The 12664-nt window shown below is 43.5% G+C and overlaps 1 long non-coding RNA gene across 1 annotated transcript; it reads left to right on the forward strand.

Annotated features, from left to right (window-relative positions):
* Nucleotides 1–8512: 8512 nt before the first annotated feature.
* LOC115082162 lies at nucleotides 8513–9046 on the forward strand. Its single transcript, XR_003854091.1, has 3 exons — nucleotides 8513–8552; nucleotides 8787–8858; nucleotides 9010–9046. It is a non-coding gene; the product is annotated as an uncharacterized LOC115082162 (long non-coding RNA).
* Nucleotides 9047–12664: the final 3618 nt, after the last annotated feature.

Consider the following 12664-nt stretch of genomic DNA (forward strand, 5'->3'; position numbering starts at 1 on the left):
TGTTCCACATACCTCTACTGATGCCATTGGTTCTCTCCTGGCCCTCTCAATGACCTCCCAAGCCCATGGAAATCTCTGCTGATTCACAATTTGAGGTACAGGAAATCTTGGATTCACCAGATGGCAAAACAGATTAGAATATGACATCACCTGGAAACATTTGGGCTGTTGGAGAACTCCTGGGTGCCAGTAAGTAATCTCCAGGGCCCCCCTTGTTGTCAAAGACTATCACCGCCAATTCTCCTCCAAACTGAAGCCTCAGATCTTGAGGAGGGAGCTTAAGAGGGGGGTACTCTGTCGATGCCTGACCCTGCTTTGTGGCGGGGATGCTGCCGCCATATTCTTCCCAAGTTTCCTCTTAGGCACACATGTGCAATGCACACCTAGTCTTAAAGACCCCACGACAAGAACTACTTGAGCCGATGCCAGCAGATAACATCACACGGCTGGACTTTTAAACCCCAGCCGTGCTACAGATTGATGCCTCAGCAACGAGTTGTCTGCATCCTGCAGTGAGAGTTGTTGCTCCGGAGTTCCTGTTCCTGCATTCCTGTTTTTGTCTTCCAGATTGAGCATTCCAAGCTTAGCCTGCCTCATCACTCCAAGACCAGCCTGCCTTGTGTCTCCTCCCCAGCCTGCCTAGTCCTTCCAGCCCTGTTGTTTTCACCCTTTTCATTGCTCACCTTGCCTACCTTTGGACTGACCACCAGCTTTGACCATAGACTGGACTCTGACCATACTTACCAGACACATGCCATTGCCCTCAGTCTGAACTCTGACTACTCTCACCTGCTGCCTGCCTCTGACCTCAGCCTGGATCTCGACCACTCTTTTCTGCCACCTGCCTTTGACCCTAGCCACAACAGGGACTTACATTATTACCAACTTCCACAAGACTCATGTTTAAGTCCGTCTAGCCCTCCAATTCGAGGGCTCAACCTAAGGAGAAAGGGGCTGGTATAGGTGAAGCTCCACTAACCAGCCTAGTCCCACCAGCTGTCAGGGCCTTCCCTCTAGATTTGGCCAAGCTTCCCTCAGCAACAAGTGTCCACAAACTTATCTGGCTAACTTTTAAATAGTAGAGTTTATTCAATGGAGCAGCCAGATATGTTTATTAGGGATGTGCATTCATTTGAAACAAAATAGACAATGCAACGAAATTGTCTATTTCATTGTATTTCAGGAGCACCCCGAAACGAAAAAAACTGGCAACATTTTGTCCCGTTAGTGCGCACTAACTATATTTTTCTTTTTTTTTTTTTTGAAAAAACATTTTTATTGAATTTCAAGAGAACAAACAAGCTGGTGGGTGCAAGGTACACAAGAGTGCATAGACAGCGACATCTGATATATATAACAGTGTAAGTCGGACTACAATATACACACATACTATATGATAAAGGTTTTCCACCAACCCTCCCTGTCCTTATTGTCCCCCCCACCCCCCACCCCCCACCCTCCCTATTCATTAAGGACATCCTAAGGAAAATATGTAACAGAGACATGTTGAACTACCCTACTAACAATCAATAAGGAATAGAGTGCATCAAACATTCAAAATCATACTCCTGGAGCGAGGTGATAAGGTAGTAAGAGAAAGGTCCCAAATTTGTAAGAACTGCCATCTATGCCTTGGAGAAGAACATTCCATTTGCATCATCTGATGTAGGTGGTTGCGCCACTCCCAGTATGACGGTGGAGTAGAGTCTTTCCAATGCAGAAGAATATTTTTTTTTGCCAACAAAACCAGTCTTCTTAATAAATTTGCAAGCTCCCGCCCTACACACCTGTTCAGGGGGAAAGCACTCAAACAGCAATAATTGCGGTGACAAACTTAAATTCGTATGTAATAATCCATTCAAATATTGCAGAATCTTCCCCCAAAAGGATACAAGACTAGGACATTCCCAGAACAGGTGGGATAGGGAACCTACTTGTCGTGCACATTTCCCGCAGAGTTGTGAGGGTACTAAATGGGCATGGTAAGCCAATTTAGTAGATATGTATGCCCGCCAGAGGAACTTATACTGCATTTCACGAAAGTACATGTTAAATGACACACTGGAAATAGAGCGGAAACAGGACTTAATCATAACTTCAGTTACTGTGAATACCTCATCAGCATTCCATCACTCCTTTAATAATGTAAAAGGATCTTGCAATGTGCAGTGGTAAAGCTTTTTGTAGTAAAAAGACAGAGAAGGTGGACGTTCCCTGGCCAACAAGAAGAAGGCCTCTAAGCTCTCAAAGGTCACCGGTTGTAAAGACAGTGTTGGCAGAGAGTGAACATGTTTCAACTGTAGATTAGAGAAGACATGCATGCCTTTTAGTCCATATTGCTCCTGAAGCTGAGATAGTGTGAGAAGGCTCCCCGCTTCATCCAAAACATTACCTAGTTGAGTGATCCCCAGGGTCTCCCAAACCCTAAAGCTTTTAGTCTGAGAACCAGGGAGGAAATCACGATTTCCCCGCAGCAGCAGTAGATAGGCACAAATATGGGGCAATTGCAACCGCTTAGTGAGGGCTCGCCACGCTGCCCTTATAGGTGAAATTAAGATATTTATATCATGACTGGGAAGCGTAAACCCTCTCACAAATTGCATGGCATATTGCAAGTCCAGAGGGGCCATCGGTGTTCACTCAGCTGCCAAATTAATATAATGAGACTCATCTAGGAGCCAATAGCACAATAACCGCAAATTGCAGGCTAAATTATATACACTCAAGTCTGGCAACCCCAACCCCCCACTACCCCACCCCTCTTTAAGCTGCTTAAGGGGGATCCGGACTTCTCGTCCGCGTCATAAGATCGCACATAGATGCGTTTCAAAATCATACAGGTCTTGACGTTGAAAAGTAAGGGCAAGTTTTGAAAAAGATATAGCCATTTAGGCAGAAGCACCATTTTGAATAAATTAACCCTGCCAGACAAGGACAAAGGAAGGGGATGCCACGTACGGCGCATTGTTTTCGAGAGGGACAAAAGTTGCGACACATTTAGAGAGTAAAGCTTGGGAATCAAGGGGGTAATATACACTCCAAGGTACCAAAGGCTCATGTGCACCCACTGCAGGGGAAAGGATCCCCCAGTCCCCCACAGGGTGTCGGGAAATACCAGGACCTCAGACATTTCAGAATTTAATTTAAGTCCTGAGAAGGTTCCAAATTCCCCGAAAAGTTGCAAAACTGCCGACAGAGACTATTTGGGATCCGTTAGAAATACTAAAATATCGTCTGCGAAGGTAGCATACTTGAAGGTTTCCGCTTGGAAACTTACACCTTTCACCGCCCTGCACTGCTGAATGGCCTGTAGCAATGACTCCAGTTGTAAAAGGAAAAGTAGGGGGGAGAGCTGGCAACCCTGCCTCGTACCTCTGCAGATAAGAAATACGTCTGAAATAGAGTTATTAGCTACCACAAGGGCAGTGGGGTCTTGATAAAGAAGATGAATTGCTTGATCAAAAAACCCCATGAAACCCATGTAACGAAGAAGGTGAAACAAGTACTGCCATTCAACTCTGTCAAATGCTTTTTCAGCGTCGAAACTCACTACTAAGTATGGTACCTCTGCGTGTTTGCAAAGGGTCATAGCAGTCAAAATTTTCCGAATGTTAGTAAGGCCAAACTGATTCCTTACAAATTCCACCTGGCTCGAGGCAATTAAGGAGGGGAGCACTGTGGCCAATCGCTACGCCAAAAGTTTGTTAATAATTTTTGATTCTGATTTAACAGAGAAATGGGTCGATACGAGGCCGGGTTGAGCAGATCCTTCCCCCCATTAGGTATGAGCGTAATATGGGCTATATTGGAGTGTACAGGAAAAGACCCCCCTAAAATGAGTACATTAAAGGCATAGGTCAATAAAGGTGTCAAATGATCTTGCAGCTGCTTGTAAAACTGCACCGTGTAACCATCTGGACCCAGAGTCTTGAACCGTTTGGCCACTTGGATCGTATGTGCAACCTCAGTTTCTGTAATCGTCTGGTTAACCCAGCGTTGCTGTTCTATAGTCAGGGACTTTAAGTGTAGGGATGAGAGAAAATTCTCACAAGCCTTTGGGTCCCAGACCTCGGATTTGTAGAGACCTGCATAAAATTCTTTAAAACGTTTTAAAATGGAAGAGCTATCGAACACTGTCTGCCCCAGTGGAGTATGTAGCGCGGGGATAAAGCGAGTGCCCCTGTGGGTTTTAATCAAGCTAGACATCAATTTACCTGTCTTATTTCCAAATTGATACAGTTTGAATTGATAGTAAAGTAAGCTTTTCTTTGCTCTTTGATGCAGCAAAGCATCAAGAGCACTTTGAATATAAAGAAAGTGTTCCTTATTGGACTGGGAGTTAAGTCGTATCAAAGCACTTCTTGCTTGTTGGAGTTGTGCTGTCAAAAGCAAAACTATAGTTTTCTTCTTTACAGGCTTAGTGCTCACTAATGGGACTTTTTTGTGCACTAACTAGATGTTAGAGCGCATTATGTCCATTAGTGCGCCCTACCTAGTTTTCTAATTTCGGAGTTAGTGCGCCCTAATAGGACTTAGGCCGCTCTAACTGGATGTTAGCACTCACTAACTTTTAGTGCATGCTAACAACCAGTCAGTGCTCCCTAAGTCCTGTTAGGGCTAGTTAGCTTCATCTTAGTGCACATTAAGTCCCGTTAGTGTACACTAACTTCGAAATGAGGGAAACATGAAATAAATACTTCCTGAACCATTATAAAAATGAAATTTGACAGATAATGACCCGAAACGAAAATGACACACAACCAAAAAAAATCAGTGCACATCTCTTATTCGGTTAACGTTCTTTGCTGGCTATCTTTTCTATATCTACCTCCAAGTTTCTAAATTTAGGCATCTAAGGGGGTCATTTACCAAGCATTTTCCCCATAGACACAGAATGGAAGAAAACCTTTAGGGAATAGGCCTCTAAGTTAGGTGCCTATTTTCAGCTGAAAATTCACCTATATTTAGAATCCTATAACTTAGGGCCCTAAATTTAGGCCTGCTATTCATTTTCTTAGATTTAGGATGGAAAATCAGTGTTAAGTGGCTATCTTCCCCCCACCCCAACTCTGCAACCATCCTTACCTATTTTTTAGACACCCATTTTTTAGATTTCTATGTTAAGGAGCTTAGTGAAAGCTGGAACCTAAGTTGAAGACCTCAGCCCTTGTACATTTTTAAAAAGGTCAATTTAGGATTCTAATTCCCAAAGTTAGTCACTAAACCCTCCGAAATTGACCTCATAGTTAATTATTGCTCAGCATTCATGTTGCTGTGACAACAACTCCAAGCAGTATCCTCTCCAGGAGATGACCTTTTGAGAAAGATGTTAATAGCAATCTAAATGCTAATTTGCTTGCACTATAACCAAGTGATTTTTTTTTTTTACAAACTCTTTTAAAGGCATTGCACCAGGAAATGAAACAGTAATGAAGGCTTAGAATTTTCATAAATCAGAAGCAGGGAACAATAAAGCAATATTTCTATTATCATACAAAACGTCAGCTAGGTTCAAATGATCAGCCATGAGCACACTTATAATTATGTGGCACTTTCCTTTGGGTGTAAACATAGCTTTTAGAATGGTATGCCACAATCACTATAACGTTTCGCTAGTGCACATTATGAACTCCTTCCTCCCTCCTTGATGGCTCATTAATTTCCTTCTGTGCACTATTAAAATGAACTGTACCCCCTATAGAGCTTGCACCAATTTAAAATTGCCATTATTCATGGCCATTGTGAAGATAGCAGCCAGGCAAATTTGTAAAAATGACTGACTTTGTATTCCCTCATGCATCTAAAAATATGTGCCTGATTATACGCCGTACTGCAAGCTGCACAATTCAGCAGAAAAAGTACTGTGAAATGACAATGTTATGAAGCATCAGGCAGTGTAGTCATAACATCTCAGTGGGCTCTTATGCATCTCTCACTGTTGAAAGAATGGAGCCCTGATGGGCAGATATATAATGGGTTAGGTTACCTACCACTTACCATTTACTAGTACTTGTTTCCTTTGCTTCCTGGAGCTCTAGTGTCAAGTTGATGGACTCCTGACCTTTGGAGGCCTCAGTAAAAAGGAGCTGGGCTTACTACAACATATATGAAGCTGGCTGCTGCAGCAAAAATAAATGGCAGCTTTTAATCTGTGGACTTTAAATCCCAATGCCAGCACAACATGGTTCACTGCACATACAAATTTTGTCTTCGTTTGTGCCCTGCAATTATACGCCAGGGTACCTTAAGTCAGCCCTATAGTATTTCAGTTTTGCGGCAGAGCACCTCCTATAATAGCTTCCAAAGGCAACAAAACTAGCAAGCAGTTTATTGTGCGAAAAGGAGTCGAGGTCTTGACTATTATCTGAGATCCTGTGCTACCATTAGGGCTGTGCAAATAGTTCACATCTGGCTAACATTTGGTTAGAGATGGGACAAAATCTATATAAAAATAATTGTCCCCCTCTATTCATTGAAACCTGGGATGACTTTTATGTTCATATATTTCTAATGACCTCACTATTTTGTTTTATATACAATTTAAACATAATAAGGCTAGGTTTTAGAGGCATTTAATTGGATAACTCAAAGGTTATTTGGCTAAACGCCAGATATTTCATTAACAGATAAAATGTCACTGGATAATGTAAGGGCATTCTCGGGGCATTTCTGAGAGGAGTTAGGTTAGCCGGATAAATTATCCAGCTAACTTTGGTCATGCCATAGAGCTGTCCAAAAGTTAGATGAATAAAATTATCTGGCGATCTCTAAAACAGTTGTCTATATTCAATAGTGTGGCTGCTATTGAATATCCCTCTAAAGTTAGCTGTATAAGTTTATCCAACTAGCTTTGCAATCTGGTCAGTGACTGAATATTACCCCCAATATCAACACATCTTGGAGTAGATAATCTATTATATCACATAGTTATCTACAGGACATCATTATAGTATCTGCAACCTATATACACCCAAACTTATGCAATTTCTGCAGTTGAATCTTTCCAGAACAAACCATGAATTGTAGAATAAATGTTTGGCCTCACAAATTACATTGAGAAAAATCTGCTATTCAATCTTTTCTTTTCACACAGGCTATATTCCCAGAAAAGACTATGAAGTTCATATTAAGCACTTTGCTACATTTGCTACATTAAAGGATAGATTTTAAAATGGACGCTCCGATTTTATAACATGCGCACACCGGCGCAAGCATGTTATAAAATACGTGGGCGGCGCATACAAGGGGGGGGGGTAAAATTATGCAAATTCGCACGGCGACGAGATCGGGGCTCCCCCAGTTCCCTCCCAGTCTGCTCCAATTTAGGAGCGGACTGAGAGGGAACTGGTACCTTTTTTTGGTACCTTGCACCCACCAGCTTGTTTGTTCCAGCTAGTGAATGGTGTGTGGGTGAGGGGGGGGGGAGGAGGATGGTGAAGTCTGAGACAGCTCCCTCCCTGCATTACTAGTGAGAGGCTGGCTTCACAGACAGGGGGGAGCTGCCTGACCCTCACTCCTGACTTCCCCCATGTCCCAGCTAGTGAATGGTGGGTGGGTGAGGGGGGGGGGGGGGAGGAGGATGGTGAAGTCTGAGACAGCTCCCTCCCTGCATTACTAGTGAGAGGCTGGCTTCACAGACAGGGGGGAGCTGCCTGACCCTCACTCCTGACTTCCCCCATGTCCCAGCTAGTGAATGGTGTGTGGGTGAGGGGGGGGGGGGAGGAGGATGGTGAAGTCTGAGACAGCTCCCTCCCTGCATTACTAGTGAGAGGCTGGCTTCACAGACAGGGGGGAGCTGCCTGACCCTCACTCCTTACTTCCCCCATGTCCCAGCTAGTGAATGTTGTGTGGGTGAGGGGGGGGGGGGGGAGGAGGATGGTGAAGTCTGAGACAGCTCCCTCCCTGCATTACTAGTGAGAGGCTGGCTTCACAGACAGGGGGGAGCTGCCTGACCCTCACTCCTGACTTCCCCCATGTCCCAGCTAGTGAATAGTGTGTGGGTGAGTGGTGGGGGGGGGGGGAGGGGAGGGAGGGATGGGAAGGGAGAGACAGCCCCTGCATTCAGGGGCTGTCTCTCCCTTCCCATCCCTCCCAGGGAGTGGGGCTGTCTCTCCCTTCCCATCCCTCACAGGGAGTGGGGCTGCTTGCCCCTTCACCTCCCCCCACCCCCTCCCCTTCCCCTTCTCTCTCCCATATACCAGCAGTGGGGGATGTGAAGGGTGGGATACTTCAGCCCTTTGCATTCTGAGCTTCTGAACTTACTTTTTTCATCTTCTTTTTTATTTTCTCATTGTAGATGGATCGTGATAGGGAGTCAGCCCAACCGTCCTCCTCAAAGGCAGATCGTGATGCTAGGTCCAGGAAGCCACGGTTCACACAGGCAGATGTGGACCTCCTAGCCCGGCTACTCCTCCTGGATGAGGAGCATCTCTACACCCCCTCAGGCAGCAGGCCTAACCTTCAAAGGGAGACTGCAGCCTGGGTGGCTCTCCAGGAGGAGTTCTGCCGGAGAGCCTCTTACCCGCGTGAGATCGAAGATCTCAAGAAGAAAGGTGAGAGATAATGTTAGTGGTGTATTATATTTATTTATATTTATTTATCATTTCGAAATGATGGGATTTGTATTTGGGAATTTTGAATGCCACATTAAAAGATAGCTAAGTATTTTTTTATTACTAAATTTTATATATTGCATAAAAAAATAACCTAGTAGGGCATGTTGTGTTTGTAATTAATTTATTAATCAATTAATGTTATTCTATTTCCTTTCTACCTCTAATTCTCAGGTCGGCATCTGAGACTTCACGAGGGTGATTGGCTTGAGGAGGTCCGCCTGACTTTAGCGCGTCCTTCGCCTGGTAGGTTGTTTGAGAATACTACACAAGTACACAAATATTATTCAATTAATTGTAATGGAATTTGTGTTTAATATTGTTTGTGTCAGTTCCAATTCCTTTTTTTTTAATTTTAACTGTTGTTCTCTGAAATTTGATCTGTGTCTTCGTACAGAACCACACACCAGCAGGGACGAGGCGGGGCTTCCTGGGCCCAGTGGCTGTCAGCAGAGGAGGACGGAGGGAACCGTCACTGGTGGGCCAGGTATTATATTATTAGATATTAGATAATTGAGCCCTGACCATTGACCAACATGCTGCAAATGTGAATGGGGGATGAATGTGAGACTGAGGGAAGGGGGTATTAGTCACTGTGAGAGGGGAGGGAGGCAGTGGGAGGAAGAGGATGAGTGAGGAAGAAGAACTGTAGAAGAGTGCCATGTTAAAAAATGAACTGAAAAACATTTTTTTTTAATGTAGCACGTGTGTACGGGCTTAATGGCTTGTATTTTGGGCCACAGGGCCAGTACGTATGTTGTAGTACTAGTAGTAGTAGTTTGTCTAGTATCTGTCTGAGGCAGAAAATCAAAATTATTGTTTGTGATCAGTCAGTTATATAGGGTGGGATAGATGTATGTTATGTTATATATTTATATAATATTATCTCTAATTATCTAGAATGATATCCCTCCACTCTCCCTCTCCGAGGTTGTAGACTATAAACTCATTTTTCCAAAACCCTGCAATTTAGTAAACTAAGGGGTTGAATGTATTTTAATATTATAAACTTGCTGGTGTGTACAATACTGGTTTGTGGCCCTCGAGGACCATAACTGCCCACCCCTGTTCTATATCTTATGTAGAATTTTTTACATTTCTTTACAGGGCAAGAAGAGGCAGCCACAGCCACCAGTGGCACTGCCAGTGCCCAAAGGATGGAGGCAGCCACAGCCGGGCCCAGCAGCACCAGCACCAGCACTGCTGCTTTACTCCCTGCAGGATCTCCTCCAAGCTGCGTATGCACTGCACATGCGCAGTTTGGCATACTGAAGGAGATCCTGCAGGGAGTAAACAGCATCAGGGCAGATGTCAAGGATGTGCAGAGGAGGCTGTCAGCCATGGAGGAGGCCTTTCAGGAGCGGAGGGCACAGGTATCTCATCCTCATGAGATGTCTCATGAGGAGGAGATGCCACTGCCCTCTGCTCCAGAGCAGGATCCTCCTCTCGGGTTGCCATTCTCCTCTCCACATCCTTGAGTACTGGGTGCTAACACATAATTTTTTTTTGGTATGTTGTCATTGTAAAGTTATATTTTTATAAACAGTGTTATTTAATTTCGTTATAGTTTTGTAGTTAATAAAATGTTTTAAATTTGAGAAATATTAGTGGACTGAATTATTAAAATTATTATAAATTGGGATTTATAGTCAACAGATTTTCTAACATGCACACAGCAATAAAATTACCAGTGTTATCAATTAGTCTTTCAGTTTCCACTCCAGTCCATCTGCAACTCATCAAGATCAGCCTCAGCTTCCCCCATTTCTCCCAGACCACGACATAGTCATGATTTGACTGTTAAGACTTCTTATACTATCACTTACTCCAGATAAAGAGCGAGAGTAAATATAAAGCTGCCAAATCTACACATACAGTAAATCTCTTATAAAATAGCAACTAACATACATAAATGTTGGCCTCCACTTGGGAACACCTAGACCATCCCTTTTTTTCACACGTGTAGATTTACTCATGTTGTACTAAGTATATAAAGAAGTATATGCTATTTATTTACACACGTAAATGCTGTTTTTATTAATGCAACTTGAAAATTCAACTTAACATGTATCTGCTCCGCAGGGAGAAATAATTAAATCTCGGCCAGAGAAACCTTTTACTGACCACAGGGAGGTTAAGTAACTCATGACACAACTGGAGATGGTTTTGATTTAGGCACTAACTTACGTGGTCAGGCTTTATTATAGAGAGTGAGACAAATTGGTCCCTATAAACCAGGGTTTTCCAAATAAATAACCACTCACTAAGCCGGATTTTATGCATGATGTAAATTTGCCATATACTGAGTCCCCATGATATGCAAATGTATCTCATGCATAATTTTTTGTGGATATTCTAAAAATCCAACTGGCTGTGGAATCCCCAGGACCGGTTTGGTAAGCTGAGCTATAAACTGTCTCAGCCTGAAAAATAAAACCATGCCCCTATCACATATACATTAACTGCTTAGAGCGACTATGTTCAAAACTCAAAAATACTTTAACTGCCTGTTCTCTAACTGCTGCTAAATAAGCGCACACAGTTGATAGACACAAACTTAGGTTTCTTGCTTGCACGTACAAAGTCCTTATTCATCAAGCTGACAAGATAGATGATAACAGCACAGCAGACACCTGAGGTGAAGAGGCAGGGTCAGTTCTATCATGAGGCAGTGCTACTGCTGAATGCTCCACCCTGCTGTGTTCCCAAACGACCTTGCATCCCATCCTAGACAAGAGACTCACTCCTCCTCCCAGTCACAGCGAATTTTCACATTATCAAGCAGCGGAAGGTTCATTTTGATGAAAACCAATTCCTCAACTAAGTCTGGATTCAAACGTGCACGGTGTGGACTCACAATGTTCCCTGTCAATGAAAATACTCTTTCACTTTGCACACTGGTGGGTGGGCAGGAAAGAAAGTGTTGTGCTACTATGGAAAGATAAGGCCACATTGAGCTTTTTTCTGCCCAATATCTCAGAGGATCTGACTCCATGCTCTGAACTTGCTCAGAGAGAAAAGCCTTCACATGAATTTTTGCAAACCTTATCTTGCAGGTATTGCTGCTGGTTAACAGCACCACCAGTCTCAAATCTGACACATCTTGCTCTTGCTTTTGAAATAGCACCAGTTGCATGAAATTTGGGAGGAGAATGGGTTGTCATCATGGGAAGGAAGCAGCTGGTGGAACTGGAAGCAGCTGAGCAGGATGGAGTGGGAGGAGTTGAAATCTTTTCAACCATTTGAATCAACTTATTTGTCCAGGATGCAAGAGTATTGCACTTGAGAGCAATACTGCCTTTCACACGTGGGTCACACATAGTAGCTAACATATAGCTATCCTTTTCCATTAGAGGTTTCAACCTTTTCTGTACTTGCTCTTGTAAGCATCTCACAAGCTGCAACACTTCCTTCGACAAATCTGTCTGATGCAGAAATTCCTGTAATACCTGCTCCAGATCATATATTACAGGAATGATATCACCTAACGTGGCTGTAGCTGCACTCAGTTCATCAGTATATTCTTTGAAAGGCTTGAGGACATACACCATCTGTGCAATGTTTGTCCAGTCCTGACATCCAAGTGGATTTTCCAATCCAATTTCAGATTCCATTGCCAAGTCATGCAGAGGTGTCTGTTGTTCAGACAACCTCTCCAACATAAGATAGGTGGAATTCCATCTGGTAGGCACATCCTGAACAAGGTTATGCAATGGTGCCCTAACTGCTTTTGTTTTCTCTGAGTTCCTTCCCACTTTTCACACTGCGATTGAAATGCCCAGTTATTTTGCGGCACTTTTCAATCAACCGCTTCAGGGCTTGACGACTAGTACCTTGAACTTCCTTGGCACCTAGCCCCAACGCATCCCTCACTACCAGGTGCAGTGTATGTGCAAAGCATCGGATGCCTTTGAATCCACCATCCTCCAGAGCCTTAATCATATTGGCAGCATTGTCAGTAATGATATATCCATTTAAACATTCCATATCACTGCTTCTAAGTAGCCCTTTCCATCCTTCCATCATCCCCTGAATTGTCTGTAAGATATTTC

Source organism: Rhinatrema bivittatum, unplaced genomic scaffold (assembly GCF_901001135.1).
Source record: "Rhinatrema bivittatum unplaced genomic scaffold, aRhiBiv1.1, whole genome shotgun sequence".
Classification (NCBI taxonomy): domain Eukaryota; kingdom Metazoa; phylum Chordata; class Amphibia; order Gymnophiona; family Rhinatrematidae; genus Rhinatrema; species Rhinatrema bivittatum.